Source organism: Gossypium hirsutum, chromosome A06 (assembly GCF_007990345.1).
Source record: "Gossypium hirsutum isolate 1008001.06 chromosome A06, Gossypium_hirsutum_v2.1, whole genome shotgun sequence".
In the NCBI taxonomy this organism is placed as follows: Eukaryota; Viridiplantae; Streptophyta; class Magnoliopsida; order Malvales; family Malvaceae; genus Gossypium; species Gossypium hirsutum.
Genome location: NC_053429.1, coordinates 22,819,051 through 22,835,833, shown reverse-complemented (window position 1 = coordinate 22,835,833; position 16,783 = coordinate 22,819,051). Strand labels below are relative to the sequence as shown.

The following is a 16,783-nucleotide window of genomic DNA, read 5'->3' as shown; positions in this document are numbered from 1 at the left end:
ACAAAATCGAGACCTGAATTTTCGTCCAAATTTACAACTTTTCATTCACATGCATATAGTCCCTTATATGGCCTTCGAGGCCCAAAACATACATTGGGTGTGGTTCGGGACTAAACCGAGAACTCTCAGAACTTATACAATACTTAGAAAATTTTCCTATTTTAGAGGGTCACACACCCGTGTCCTCAACCCGTGTAACTCTCTATTTATGACATCATCGACTAAATTGAGGTCACACGGCCAAGCCACATGCGCGTGTGCTTAGGCTGTGGCCTCCACATGGCTGAGACACACAGCCATGTCTTTGCCCGTGTGTTTACTACTGAGCATTCTATTTTACCAAATTAGGGTACAGGGGACACACGACCGGATCACACACCCATGGGGGTAGACCGTGTGTCACACACGGTCTAGACATATGCCCGTGTGCCTACTCATGTGGACAACTTTGAGGCTATTTTCCAAGCCAGTTGCCACCTTTATTTGCACATACATATACATGAATTCAAAGGCATTTAGCATGGCTTAACTGAGCACTTAAACATACACAAACAAGACATGAACGTGATCAATTCATCTTTACTTATACACGCATAAGACTTCATACTTTGTCAAGCCCAACTTACCAATTCTCATTTAAGCCATGTTTATCATCATACGAAACAAATCTCAATTAAATCATCAAGCATTCATAACCATAACACATCTCATCACATTCACACAACCACCAACCACATTACCATTGTAGGGGCACATGTCTACTTAAATAAATAGGCTTACAACCCAATAATCAATATGAGCCACATCTCATGGCCTTATACAAAATGAATCAAATATCAATATAAGCCAATTTACATGGCTTCATATTACATCAAACCCTTAACCATTACAAGCCAATACTTTTGGCTAAATCATAATGACACATTCACAATTGACTAAGCCCCTATACATGCCATAAACTTAAGAGGTTTGTATTCATTTTTACCCACGATGATAGCTTGATAGTGTGATGGCATCTTCGACGGTCTCCAACCTGAGCTAGCTAAATTAACCTATAAAACATGGGAAAAGAAAGGGGGTAAGCTATATAATATAGCTTAGTAAGTTCATATGCAAATAATAAAAAACTATTAACATTCATTTACTTTATCCATCCATAAGAGTACTATAATTTCAATTGACATTAGATTTTAAGATTTCTATTTATTCATCCATAGTGCTTACTCCTTTAACTTATAAACACCATTTATATACCTTGGCATTAGCCTAGCCACTATAGTCTTCCCATTATAACATATCACATTAATTAACAAGTTATTTCCATCCTATTAATCACATGCACATTATTTGTGAGTAATCAGAATTTCAACATATAGTTCAACCACCTTTCACTTGTATAAGCTCGTAGCTTATATTTATCATATATCCAACATCACAAGTATGTGCACTGTCAATCAAAATGGGTAATAAACAATTATTTTCACAATAATAATGAATTTATAGTTATAGGCTTACGTATATGCCTGTTTACTCATAGTAATTTTATTCTCATACTCATCTTTGATTTACCCATTGAACCACATTGGAATACTAAGGATACTCGGGGTTCTTGTAATAGCCCAATTTTGGGTCTAATCGAAATAGTGGTTTCAGAACCACTAACCTAAGGTCAGAGAAATTATTATTTTTATTATTTTATGTGTTATAGCATGATTATATGAGTGCATAAAAATTTTGGTGAAATAGTTTTAGCGATTGCATGCTTAATTGTGAAAAAGGACTAAATCACATAAAGTGCGAAAGTTTTGTTCTACTAGCTAAAGGTGTCAAATAGCTATGGAACATTAAATTAGAGGTCCTTATTGAGTAAATAGACCAATAAAATATTAGTGGCTAGACATGGAGCTTAATTCAAGGGATGGTCAAATGTTAGGTGAATGAATTGATAAAAAAATAAAAACCTAAAGACTAGCTATCATCTTTTTCATTTCTTCTCTTCACCACCGAAAATATCAACCATTTTAGGGGTTTTGGAGCTTCAAAATTTTAGCCACTCTTTACTTTTGCAAGTAAGTGATTTTGATGGTCTTTCTTGATAATTTTTGTATTTTTGGGACCCTTGTAGCATAAGCTAACTAATGGGGGGACTATTTTGTAAAATGGTTGAGAGTCTAGGGTTTTGCCATGAGAGTACTCATGTTGGTTGCTGAAATTTTATAGAAGAAAATGAGTTATGGTTGTTAAATAAACAACTTTTGTGAAGTAGTTTTCATGAAAACCATAACTAAGAACCATTATGCATAAGTTATAAATTATGTGGTAAACATGTGCAATAATTGGAATTGTGGGCTACTTCTAGTATACAAAGAATTCGGCTAGGCTTGGTTAGTGAGAAAATTTGATGAAAATCAATTTATGAGCTTAGGGGTAAAATCATAATTTTGTGAAAGTCTAGGGGCAAATGAGTTATTTTGCCAAAAATGTGGTTTATAAATGTCTTGATTGATGTGATGATTAAGCTAGTAAATTTTATCATTATAGACCAAGAAATACGAAATCCAAACCTAGACCGAGGGAAAGCTAAGCTAGTGGATTAAAAATCGACTAGTCACCCACCTTTTGTATACCGAGGTAAGTTGTACGTAAGTAAGGCAACTTTATCGTTATTATGTGTGGAATGATTGATTTTGATGATTAATGCATGACGAAAATTAATGTGGTAAATTCCCAGTTGAACCTAGGAATAGATTGGATCCATGCCATTACATTGGGTGATATGTGTGCTAGTGTAAGACCATGTTTGGGACATGACCTTAGCCACATTATGAGAGCCAGTGTAAGACCATGTTTGGAACATGGCATCGGCCACATTATGAAGGCTAGTGTAAGACCATGTTTGGAACATGGCATCGACCACATTATGAGAGCCAGTGTAAGACCATGTTTGGAACATGGCATCGACAATGTTATGAGAGCTAGAGTAAGACCCTATCTGGGACATGACATCGGCATTGAGAAGGGAGCTAGTGTAAGACCATGTCTGAGACATGGCATCGACCTCGACATGTGAGCTAGTGTAAGACCATGTTTGGGATATGGCATCAGTAATTTACCCTTTTGTGTGAGGCTTATCAGATATCCTTTAGTATTCCAAATGGTTTTATGAGTTATTTTAAAGCTTATGATAAAGATATGGAATGATATAATCATGTTGTGAGTGGTACAGGTTCTTAGTCAAAACTCATGAGATATGAGTCTAGTTATGATGCCTTAATGGTAAGAAAAACATGAGTAAGTTCTATCTATGAAAATGATTTTGGGACGATTTTGTAAATTTTGGCTTATACTTGTGATATATAAGTATTGAGTGATATCTACCTTTGTTCACTCAAGAACGTTGTGTTGATTTATAATATGCTATGTGTTTAAATATGCATGGTTGATGTTGTTACTTATTTACATGTAACTTACTAAGCTTTATGCTTACTCCCTCTCTTTTCCATTTTCATATAGTGCCGCCAAACTAGCATTAGGAATTAAGGGACGTCTGAGGCATCAATCACACTATCACCTGAAGCTTTTGGTATAGCTAGTTTAACTGTTTTGAGTGTGGCATGTATAAGGACTTGGTATTTTTGTTTAGTTTCATGTTAATTTAGCCACAAATGTTGGCTCATATGGATGTGATATTCATTTTGTATAGGCCATTAATGTTGGCTAATATTGATTATTATTAAATGCATTTGATGAAAATTCTCATGGTTGTGGCTGTTTTGGTTATGTGTGCTTATGCTTGGATTGGTTATGTTTGATGTTGTGTAAGTTGGTGCAAGTAAGGGTGGCAAAAAGTCTTGGTAGATAGCCTTGTTTTTGTCCACACGAGTAGACACACGGGCATGTGTTTAGACTGTGTGTGACACACAGTTTGCCTCATAGGCGTGTAGTCAGGCCGTGTATCATCTGCACCTAAATTTGGCAAAACAGAATGCCCGGTAGCAACCACACAGGTGGAGACACGGCCTTGTGTCTCAATCGTGTAAAGGACACGGCCTAATGCACAGGCGTGTACAATGGTCGTGTGCCCTTAAAGGGTTGCTGATGTCAGAAACAAAATGTCAAGGTTTTTGTATACGGGCTGAGACACGAGCATGTCATGGCCGTGTGGGGACACGGACGTGTACCAAGCGATGTGAAAACCCCTGTAGGTTCAAATTGAGAAAAAAATTCACACGAGTTAGGGACACAGGCGTGTCCCGATATGTTCAGGATGTGTGAGCCACATGTGCCTTCAACCTGGCCATGTTAAGAAGACACACGGACGTGTCATCCTTCCACACGGGCGTGTGCCCCTGTTTGCTTTGAAATTTTACAAAGTGTTCTAAAGTGTTTTGTTTATTTCCAAACCATTTCCAAAGCGTGTTTTGGACCTCAAGCGTATTTTGAACCTCGTAGGTCTATATTAGGGTCGTTAAGAGGAAGTTGAAGGTTTTAAAAATTGAGCAAAATTTTATAACCCAAAAATGTTTATATATACGTGTTTAAGTCCGGTAACACCTCATATCCTGTTCCAGCGTCGAACTCGGGTAAAGGATATTACATTTAGTGGTATCAAAGCCAAGTTTAGTCAATTCTCGGACTAACGTAGCGAGTGTACAAGTCTAGCTATACATGCCATAAATACATTATGGTAGTGTGACAACTCTTGACCTTTAAATTGTATTTTCATATAGTAAATGAATCTCGACGGAGCAGTGGCGGATGATGTGGAGAGTAATGCGCTAGATCCCGCTGAGGGGATCACGCCTGTCGAGAGTGGGCCCATAACACTGAGTCAGGGCGGAGGGGCTATAGAAGCCTACCTCTATATGATGGATGACCGGTATTCAGAGTTTGTTCGTGCAAATCCGAACACTCCACCTCCCCCACCCCCTCTAATCCCTCAGCTTAACCCCATAGTGCCCTAAGCGGTAGAGATGTTAAGAAGGGAGAAACCTCCGGTTGATAGAATTAGAAAGTAGGAGGCTGAGGAATTTAGAGCTAATATAGATGATGACCCAGAGAGGGTAGAGTTCTGGCTAGAAAATACCAATAGGGTATTTGATGAGTTGTCTTGCACACCTGAGGAGTGTATAAAGTGTGTTGTGTCACTTCTACGAGACTCGGGCTACCAATGGTAGAACACCCTTGTGTCGGTTGTACCAAGGGAAATAATTACCTGGGAGTGTTTCCAAGAGGAATTCCGAAAGAAGTATATTAGTTAGAGGTTTATAGATTAGAAGAGAAAGGAATTTCTAGAATTGAAGCAAGGCCGAATGACAGTAGCAGAGTATGAGTGTGAGTTTGTAAGGCTCAGCAAATACGCTAGGGAGTGCGTATCTACCGAAGCCATCACGTGCAAGAGATTTGAGGACAGATTGAATGAAGACATCCAATTATTAGTCGGCATATTAGAGTTAAGGGAGTTTGTGGTGCTTATTGAGAGAGTTTGCTAGGCTAAATAATTGGTCAAGGAGAAGAGAAAAGCTAATAACGAGTCTCGTGACTCAAAGAAAAGACAAATTAGAAAATCATTTCTGACCTTGTCCAACAGATCGAGAGAGTCCATTAATCAATTGAATGCTTCAGTGAGATTCTCGAGTAGAAATAAGAATAAGCAGTACACGGCGTCTAAGGCTCAAACCACTTTTATCGCGAGTTTTGGTAGTGCTCGACCGAACAGACTAGAATGTTCACAGTGCGATACACGCCATTTTGGTGAGTGCCGAGGAAATGAAAGAGGCTGTTTCAAATGTGGGTCGTTAGACCATTTCATCCGAAACTGCCCTGAAATGGAGGAGAAAGGCGAAAAGCAAGATGCGAGAGGAATATTATTATTATTTTGGTGTTATAGCATGATTATATGAGTGCATGAAAATTTTGGTGAATTAATTTTTGCGATTGTGAGCTCAATTATGAAAAAGAACTAAATTGCATAAAGGGCAAAATTTTTTTTTACTAGCTAGATGTATTAAATAGCTAGAGAACCATAAATTCGGGTCTTTAAAGTGCAATTAGACCCTTTTTAAAAGAGGTGGCTAGCCATAGGGGACAAAGAGAGTCATGTTGACTAGGTTAGGTGGTCATTTGGTGACTTATTTAACTAAAATAAAAATAAAGAAAAGAGAGGCTATAATGTCATCTTCTCCACCAATTTTTTTTAGCAACTAAGGGGGGTTTATAGAGCTAAAAATATCAGCCATTGGTATCTCTTGCAAGTAAGTCATTTAGAAGGTTATTCTTGATGATTTTTATATTTATGGACCCCTTGTAGCACGAGCTTTCTAATAAGGGGACATTTTTTGAAAAATGGATGAAAGTCTAGGGTTTTGCAATGAAAGAATTTATGTTTTTAGCTGAAATTTTATGGAAAAAAATGAATCTTGTTTGTTAAATAAACAACTGTTGTGAAAGGGGTTTCATAAAAACACTTAAATGGGCTATTTTGTAAAGCTTGTAAAATAGGTGGTAATTGTGTGAAATGTTTGAAATTATGAGTTGCTATAGGTATAAAAAGAGTTTGGCTAGGCTTGGTTAATGAGGAAACTCGATAAAAATTGATTTACGAGCCTAAGGGCAAAATTGTAATTTTTGTAAAGTTTAAGGGCAAAACGATCATTTTGCCAAATTGTGAATTGTAGTATGTTTTTATTAATATGGTTATTAAATGAGTGAAATATTATTATTATAGATTAAGAAATACGCAATCCAGACCTAGACCGGGAAAAAGCCAAGCAAGCAAATTAAATACAATTAGTCGTCTACATTTTGTGCACCGATGTAAGTTGTACGTAAATGATGTAACTTATCTGTATTTATGTATTGTATAATTAATATGGAAAAAATTGTGGACTATTGCTGTGATTGTGCATGATGAGAATTGATGTAGTAGAGACTCCTAGTTTAACATTAGGAATAATTTGGATATCCATGCCATGACATTTGGGTGATGTGTGTGCTAGTGTAAGACCTGTCTGGGATATGGCATCGGCACTTATAGATGAGAGCCAGCGTAAGACCTGTCTGGAACATGGCATTGGCTTGAGGCGTGTCAGTGTAAGACCTGTCTAGAACATGGCGTCGACACAGATAAGTGAGAGCCAGTGTAAGACCTGCTTGGGACATGGCATCGGCTTCGATGTATGGAAGTCAGTGTAAGACCTGCCTGGGAGATGGCATCGACTTAGATGTGAGAGCCAGTGTAAAACCATGTTTAGAACATGGCGTCAGCATCGTACCCTATGTTTGAGACTTAGTGATTATCCTGTAGCATTCCAATTGGTTCAATGGGAAATTTACGTTTTATGTCAAAATGATAGTGCTTATGACCATGTTGTGGTACTTATATGAAATTGATGATATATGAACTCTATTCTTGTTGTATGGATAGCGAGGAATGAACATGAGCAAGTTGTGTTATGAACATTTACTCTTTGTGCGAGTTATGATATATTGGGAGTATGATTACATGTGGTAACATGGTTGTTATTTCGATATTTACATGCAACTTACTAAGCTTTGTGCTTACCCTTTTCCTTTTCATTTTCTTGTAAGAACGCCGGAGGCATCGCTCACACTATCACTTGAAGCTTTTGGTATAGTTAGTTTTATTATCTTGAGTATGGCATGTATAGGGATTGAGTTTTTTTGTTATGTGTCATATTGTTAAGCTAACCAGTTGTGTTGGCCTAGGACGAAAACCTTCTTTTTTTTGTATAAGGCCATGGTTAATGGTTAATATTCATTATTGATAATTGCAAATGATGATGCTTCCCTGGATGAACAAAATGTATGAATGATCAGTGCATGTTTGGCTGTTAGAGTGTTATGAGGTTTGCATTTGAATGTCATGTTGTGGTTGATTTAATCTTATATTGCTGTGTGAATTGGGGATTTTTTTTGTTGTGTAGGTTGGTGCAAGTAAGGGTGACAAAAAGGCTTGGTAGATAGCCTTGTTTTGTCCACATGGGTAGACACACGGGCGCGTGTCTAGGCCATGTGCAACACACGATCAGCTCCATGGGTGTGTTGTCCGGCCGTGTGTCCCCTGCACCTTAAAATTTCAAGTTAGTGTGTATGGTAGTAAACACACAAGCAGAGACACGGCCGTGTGTCTCAGCCGTTTGAAGTCTGCACCTTAAATGTGGAATTAAATTCACCACACAGCCTAACACACGAGCGTGTGCCCCTAAATGGTTACTGATGTCAGAAACAAAATGTCAAGGTTTTTGGACACGGACGTGTCATGGCCGTGTGAGGGACACGGACGTGTGCCAGGCCGTGTGAAAACCCCTGTAGGTTCGAATTAGGAATTAATTCCACATAGGTTAAGGACATGAGCGTGTCCCGATGTGTTTAGGTCGTGTGAACTTCACGGGCCTTTAACCTTCAACACGGCCATGTCAAGAAGGCCACACGGGCGTGTCGCCCCTTCCACACGGGCGTATGCCCCTATTTCAAGAGTCATTTTCCAGAGTTCTTTAAAGGACCCGGTATGGTTCCGAATCGTCCTTAAAACTTGTTTTGGGCCTCGTAGGCCCATAATAAGGAATTCTAGACTTTGAAAAGTTTTAAATCCAATCAAGTTTTTATGATTTGTAAATGTTGGAATGCATGTGTTTAAGTTTAGTAATGCATCGTACTCAGTCCCGACCTCAGACTCTAGTAATAAGTGTTACATTTAGTGGTATCAGAGCTATGGTTTAGAAGATTCTAGGACTAACCTAGCGTGAGTATGAGTCTAGCTATAGATGCCATAATTGTATATTGATAGTGTGACGACTCTTGACAAATATAAATCATGTTTTTATATAGTAAATGGATCCCGACGAAGCTATGGTAGACGATGTGGAAAGTAATGCACCGGTTCCCGCTGAAAGGACCGTGCTAGTTGAAAGAAAGCTCGTGACGATGAGTCAGGGCAGAGGGGCTAGAGAAGCCTACCTGGCTTGCCAGTGTCTCTAGGTTGTGTCAAAACAGGGCATACATATTGACTTGTCCACACGGCCACATGACACGCTCCTGTGCCAGGCCATGGGAAAATTAGGAAGGCTACTGACTTGGGTCACACGGCCAGTCATACGCCCATGTGTCTAGCCCATGGGCGAAATTGACTTGGTGTGTGCTAGGCTGTGTGGTCTGCCCAGGCTCATTTCAAAATGGCCCTCGAGCAACAGGCTGAGACACAGACCCACGTCTCTGCCCGTGTGGGAAAAAATAGGCCATTTACAAGGCCAATTTGCCACCCATTAAGGGTCCTCCCTACAATCATCAAAACCGCAATTTTTTATGCCAAATTCTCAACCATTTCTCAACCAAAACATATACTATTCATGCCATAACATTATCAACCAATTTCATGCTTGAAGAACATACCAAATCATTTTATTCCATAAGCCAAATACATACCAAAACATATGATTTATAACCATAATATCCATCATTAAATCTCATGCCATAATCTTACCTTTTCTCCAAATAAGCACAATTCAAAAAATTACCAATTTGACCAATTTCTTTGGTCATTCATGAACACATCAAACATACCAATAATGTATCACATGTCATATACCAAAATCAAACCGTAAGTTCAACCATAATTTAGCCATATCACACGGCTAAATATGCACTTCACAAAACATATTCAACTACCTCTAACCTATACATGCCACACTTCAATATATACATTTTCAAAAGGTACCAAAATATAATTCGATAGTGTGGTGATGATCCACGACAATCCCCGAGCTTTCGATAGCTTTGATATCTATAAAACAATTGAAAAACACACAGAGTAAGTTTTTAAAAGGTTAGTAAGCCATATACAAATAAACTTATCAATTAAAGCATATAAACATCATCTAAATACATATACTTCATAGTCAAATACTATAAAAAACCACATAATTCATGTACATTTCCCATATACTCAATTCATTTGCACAAATAACTTACTTTCTCATTCTTATATCACATATCATAACTTGTACACATACTTACCTTTGTTCTCAAACATAGTATACATTTCAGACGTACTTGAAGCAGATACATATTCACATAGTCATTCATTTCTTGGAATGCCTATTGAACTGTTCAAAATCATTAGGATATGCAGATAACTCTGAAAGCTTGTACAATGCCAATGTCCCAAATATGGTCTTACATGTAATCAAATATCGATGCCACTGTCCTAGACAGGGTCTTGCACGAAATCAAATACGATGCCAACGTCCCAGACATGGTCTTACACATAAATCATAAGCCGATGCCAACGTCCCAGACGTGGTCTTACACAAAAACACATATCGAAAATCCTATGTCATGACATATGTACCCTAACTATTCCTATGGTTCGTACGGGGCTTTTCGAACATTGAAACCTTATTGATACTTTCTCGGACATCTGATATTAAGACATGTAGCCATTCAACATAGTTCAATAGCATATAAACATAAATAAACCATTTCAGATACATTTATTTGTATATTGACTTACCTCGTACGGAAATGAACAAAAACAAGCGACTATTCAACGACTTTCGTTTTCCCCCGATCTAATTATGTTTTCTTTTGTTCTTGATCTAAATCAATTCAAATTTAACTTATTCAAACTCACATTCATTCAAATCAATCCAAAAACACATATTTAGGGCATTTTACAAACTAGCCTTCACATTTTCATATTTTTGCACTTTAGTCCCTAATCACAAAAATCACAAAATACATAAAATTTCTATACACCCATGCTTAGCCGAATCTCTATGGAATTCATAAAAGTCCATGTATTTCACTTATTTCACATTTTAGTCCCTGAAAATATCATTTTTACAGTTTAGTCTAAATTACTCAATTTTATCAAAAATTCAAAGACAAAATATACTAACCCAAAACATGTATTTCATTTTCCATCAAATAACTTCACAAAATTTATAATTTAATCAATGGAATAACTCAAAATCATCATCAAAATTAGAAATTTAGGCATGGGCTTTATAGAATATCAAACAACGATCATAAAAATGTAAAAATCATCAAGAACCGAGTTCGTATGCTTACTTAATTGAATTTAACAATGGCCGAACCCTAGTTAAGCTTCCTTGCTTTCTTTTTCTTTTGTTTTTCAGAAAAAAAGAAAGAAAATAGACTAAAATTTAACTTTGGTTCTAATTTTATCAACTTAATAATCAAATACCATTTTTAACCTTACTAATATCATTGAAAATCCACTAACTCATGTCCAACTATGTCCATACATTAATTCAATGGTATAATTGCATCATAAGGACCCCACATATATGAAGACATAGCAATTCGACACTTATTCTTGTAGCACACAACTTTTACATTTTTTGCGATTTAGTCCTTTTATCAAATCAAGCACACAAATGATAAAATTTTCACACGAAACTTTCATAGATATCAATTCACATTTTATAAGCACGAAAAATATTATTAAAATATTTTTTTGACTTAGATCTGTGGTCCCAAAATCACTATTCTGACTAGGGTCTAAATCGAACTATTGCAGTTAGTTTATAAACCATAATTTATACATATTTTTACCTCATGCTTAGCATATTTTTGGATGAATTATCCTTATATTTGGTGAATTCGATGCTCTTAATCCTTTAATTTCATGTTTTATACTTAGGTGAGCATAGGAGAGTAAAAAGAATGAGAAACGGGCCGAAAACGGAGAAAATAGACCAACATGGGAAATCAACACGGCCTGGACTTCCTCACACGAGTAAGCCACTCGGCCGTGTCCATTTGGAAAAATCAAAGCACGACTTACACAGGTAGACCACACGCCCGTCGTGCCTATGTAACAGCCTTGAACATGGATTGAAGAAATTGCACACGGGCGTATCCTTGTAGGGCCCAAGTTTTGTTCTATTCGGAAAAGGCCACTCTGGAGGGCTTTTAGGCATTCTAAAGCCTATTGAAACACCTGAGGAGGCACTTAGAAGGGACACATGGAGTAGTAGGCAGGGAATTACTCAAAGAAAGCTGATTGATCCATCTCAGAAGCCGGATTCACCTTCAAGACTGAAGATCTCCCTTCAATTCCCTTCAAGAGTTCTTAGGTTTTCTTTATGTTTTGTTATCATTATTCTTTTGAGATGTTTTCTTTCATAAATATGAGCTAAACCCCCTAAATACTTAAGGGAATGAAACCTAAGATGGATCTTATTATTATTATCTGAATTGTATGATAAAAATTTGACTTGTTCTTAATTATAATTTTTAATTCTTGATTTAATATTCCAGGATATAGATTAAAGTATTGATGTCCTTATTCAGAGGAGAAAAAGTCCCTGTTTAAGAGTAGATTTAACATAATTAAGCGGATTTGATTGCACACCTAGAGATAGGGTGACAAGATTTTTCTGGATTAGGGTGAAACCAAATAAGGGAATCCATAGATTGAGTTAATGTAACACTAGGGAGTTAATTAGGAAGAGATTTCAATTAATCAATCTAGGGTTAGACATTGTTAGTCTTGAGAGAGATAATAATATAAATTAGGGATTTCTACGGATCAAGTCAAGTGAATAAATCGTCTGATTCAGAGTCAATAACAAGTGAAGTCTAGGTGGATTTTTCCCTTAGGTATTGTCTAAATTATTCAGTTTTCCTAAAAGTTATTTCCCCAATTTACTTTTTGTGCATTCTTAGTTTAGTAATTAGTTTAGCTAAACCAAACTCCTTTATTTTTAGGCTAGATAATAAAAAGAAAGTTAATACTAGTACTTTTAGTTCCTTTGGGTTCGACATCCCGATCTTGCCATAAGCTATACTACTGTTCGATAAGGTGCGCTTGCCTTTGTCGTGTGATAAACCGTAATTTATACATATTTCTATCCCATGCTTAGCACATTTTATGGATAATTTTTCCTTAAAATTGGTGAATTCGATGCTCCTAATGCCTTAATTTCATGTTTTATACTTAGGTGAGCATAAGAGAGTGAAAGGAACGAGAAACGGGCCAAAACAGAGAAAATGAGCCAACGTACAAAATCAACATGGCCTAAAATTCCTCACACGGGAAGACCACAAGGCCGTGTCAATTTGGCAGAATCAAAGCAAGACTCACACGGGGGACCACACGCCCGTGCCTATTTAACAGGCTTGACCATGACCTAAAGTAATCGCACACGGTCGTGTCCCTACCGAGCCCAAGTTTAGTCCAATTCGAAAAAAGCCAATTTTGAGGGTTCTTAGGCATTCTAAAGCCTATAAATACACCCTAGAGGAGGAGGAAAAGACACACAGAGAAGGAAGCAGGGAACTGCTCAAGGAAAGCCGATTGATCCATCTCAGAAGCCGGATTCATCATCAAGACTGAAGATCTCCCTTCAATTTCCCTTCAGGAGTTTTGGGTTTTCTTTATGTTTTGTATTCATTATTCTTCTGAGATGTTTACCTTTTTAGTTATGAACTAAAACCCCTAAATACCTAAGGGGAATGAAACCTAAGACAGATCTTGTTATTATTATTTGAATTGTATGATAAATATTTGACTTGTTCTTAATTATGCGTTCTTAATTCTTGTTTTGATATTCAAGGATATTGATTCAAGTTAAGCTCTTATTTAGAGGAGGAATAGGCCTTGTCTAAGAGTACATTTGTCATAATTAAGCGGAGTTGATTGCGCGCCTAGAGATAGGGTGACAAGATTTTGCTGAATTAGGATGAAAGCTAATAAAGGGATCCATAGATCAAGTTAATGCAACCCTAGGGAGTTAATTAGAAAGAGATTTCAATTATTCAACCTAGGGTTAGACGTTGCTAGTTTCGAAAGGAATAATAATATAACTTAGGGATTTCTACGGATCAAGTTAAATGAATAAATCGTCTGATTCAGAGTCAAATAACAAAGTGAAGTCTAGGTGGATTTTTCCTTAGGTATTGTCTTAATTCAATCGTTTTTCCAAAAGTAATTCCCAAATTATATTTTCTGTGAATTCTTAGTTTAGTTAATTAGTTAGTTAAAACAACCCCATTATTCTTAGGTTAAATAATAAAAAGACAGTCATTACTAGTACTTTTAGTTCCTTTGGGTTCGACAATCTGGTCTTACTAAAGCTATACTACTGTTCATAGGTACACTTGCCTTCATCATGATAATAGATAGTTTCAAGAACGATTCATTATAAATATTTAAAACCTATCACGAATATCACGCATCAAGTTTTTGGCATCGTTGTCGGGGAACTAAGATATTAGGAACACTCGATTTTTATTACTTTAGCCATTTACTTTTACTGCAATTCAAATTTTATTCTAATTTTTATTACTAATTCTTCTTTTTCCCTTTTTCTGGCAGGTTCTTATAGTTTATGACTAGAAGAAACCCGTCAGGGCCATTACTTTTTGATAGTGAGATCGATCGCACAGTTCGCAGAAACCAAAGAGAAATAAGACGAAGCCTAAGATACACAGAGGACGAGCAAGGGGACAATATTCAAACCACAACCGAGGAGATGGCTAAAAACCAAGAAAATTCGCTACCTCCTACAATTGCTGTTAATCAAAATCCTGCTCCGTGCACTATGTATGATTATGCTAAACCTAATTTAATAGAAACTGAGTCTAGTATAGTTAGACCTGCTATTGCTGCAAATAATTTTCAGCTGAAACCTAACACAATTCAAATGATACAACAGTTTGTTCAGTTTGATGGTTTGCAGGACGAGGATCCCAATGCTCATTTGGCGAATTTCCTGGAATTCTGTGATACATTTAAAATCAATGGCGTTTTTAATGACGCCATTTGCCTTCGGTTGTTTCCCTTTTCGTAAGGAATAAGTCTAAACAATGGTTGATCTCATTACCACGAGGGTCAATCACTACTTGGGAACAAATGACTGAAAAGTTTCTATTAAAATACTTTTTGCCAGTTAAAATGGCCAAATTACGTAATGATATCTTTTCTTTTGTGCAGATGGATTTAAAAACACTCTACGATGCATGGGAGAGATACAAGGACCTTTTGAGAAGGTGCCCTCACCATGGGTTACCGCTTTGGCTACAGGTTCAAACGTTCCATACTAGCCTGAATCCTTTGACTCGGCAGATGATTGATGCAGCCGCTAGAGGAATCATCAATAATAAGACACCTGAAGATGCCTATGAATTTATAGAAGAGATGTCACTGAATAACTATCAGTGGCAAGTCATGCGGACAAAGCCAATAAAAACAATCGACGTTTATAACTTCGATTCGCTCACCATGCTCTCTAATCAGGTAGAACTCTTGAATAAGAAAATTGATGGTTTTCTTAGTTTTTCACAGGTTCACCCAGTAATGTAGTGCGAAGCAAATGGAGGTGGATCGAGCAATTTAGAATAACCACCTTATGGCTACAACATGGAGAACGAGCAGTTAAATTACATGGGTAATAATCCTCGATCTCAAAACAATCCTTATAGCAATACTTACAATGCAGGTTGGAGGAATCACCCAAATTTTTCATAGAGAGGCCAAGGAAATCAGAAAAAACCACCCCTTCCAGGCTTTCAGCAACCACCGTACCAGCAGGAGAAAAAGCCGAACCTTGAGGAGATGCTAACCAAATTCATCTTGGTGTCTGAGACTCATTTCTAGAATACCGAGACGGCACTCAAAAATCAACAAGGATCAATTGAGGGGCTCGAAACTCAGATTAGATAGCTCACCAAGTTGATTTTCGAATGACCACAAGGTAGCCTGCCAAGCAACACTGAATCCAACCCAAGGGAGCAACTCAACGCAATTGCCATTCAAGATGAGGAAGGGTTAGTGGCAAAACAAAAGTCAGAACCGGTGGTAAGCGAAGGTAAGAATGAGGTAGGCCAAAACAAACAAAAATTGGTAAGTACAGAATATAAACCTCATGTGCCATACCCTAATGCGACAAGGAAAGACCGCTCAGACGAACAATTTGGTAAATTCCTTAAACTTTTAAAGAAACTACATATTAACCTACCGTTTATTGAAGCACTTTCGCAGATGCCAAACATAGTCAAATTTTTAAAGGAGCTTCTAGCAAATAAACAAAAGTTAGATGAAAGGTCTCATGTGGAGCTGAACGCGGTTTGCTCAGCCATTCTTCAGAATAAGCTACCCAGCAAACTAAAAGATCGAGGGAGTTTTACGATTCCTTGTTTTATTGGGAGTTTAGATATAAATAATGCGTTGGCTGATCTAGAGGCTAGTATTAACTTCATGCCTTACAAAATGGTTAAACAACTAGGTCTTGGGAAACCCAAACAGACTAGGATGAGCATTCAATTAGCAGATAAAACTATAAGATTTCCTAGGGGTATTATTGAAGATGTGCTAGTTAAAATCGATAAATTTATATTTCCTGTTGACTTCGTTGTTCTAGACATAGAGGAGGATAACAACACTCCTTTGATTTTAGGAAGGCCCTTTTTAGCAACTACTAGAACGATTATTGATGTTGGCACAGGTGAGCTCACACTTTATGTGGGGGACGAAACAATCACCCTTCAAGCTCGCAATTTCGGCAGCACATCGAAAATTGAAGGTGATTGTCTAAACCATTCTACTAAAACTGACAATATGGTGCAACCTACTTTGCAGGAAATGAGTTTAAAGGAAATACATTAGCCATTATCAAGCAATAGTAGAGGACCTATTCTTGAAGAACGAAGGCTACAAATCGAAGAGCTAGATGAATGGCGGACACATAAACCGAAAATACACGATGAACTAAAACTACGCCAGAACAAGCTCAAT

The 16,783-nt window shown here is 37.2% G+C and overlaps 1 non-coding gene across 1 annotated transcript; it reads right to left on the bottom strand.

Annotated features, from left to right (window-relative positions):
• Positions 1-14,950: 14,950 nt before the first annotated feature.
• LOC121231153 (small nucleolar RNA R71) lies at positions 14,951-15,057 on the bottom strand. Its single transcript, XR_005929220.1, has one exon. It is a non-coding gene; the product is annotated as a small nucleolar RNA R71 (small nucleolar RNA).
• Between the last annotated feature and the right edge of the window lie 1,726 nt (positions 15,058-16,783).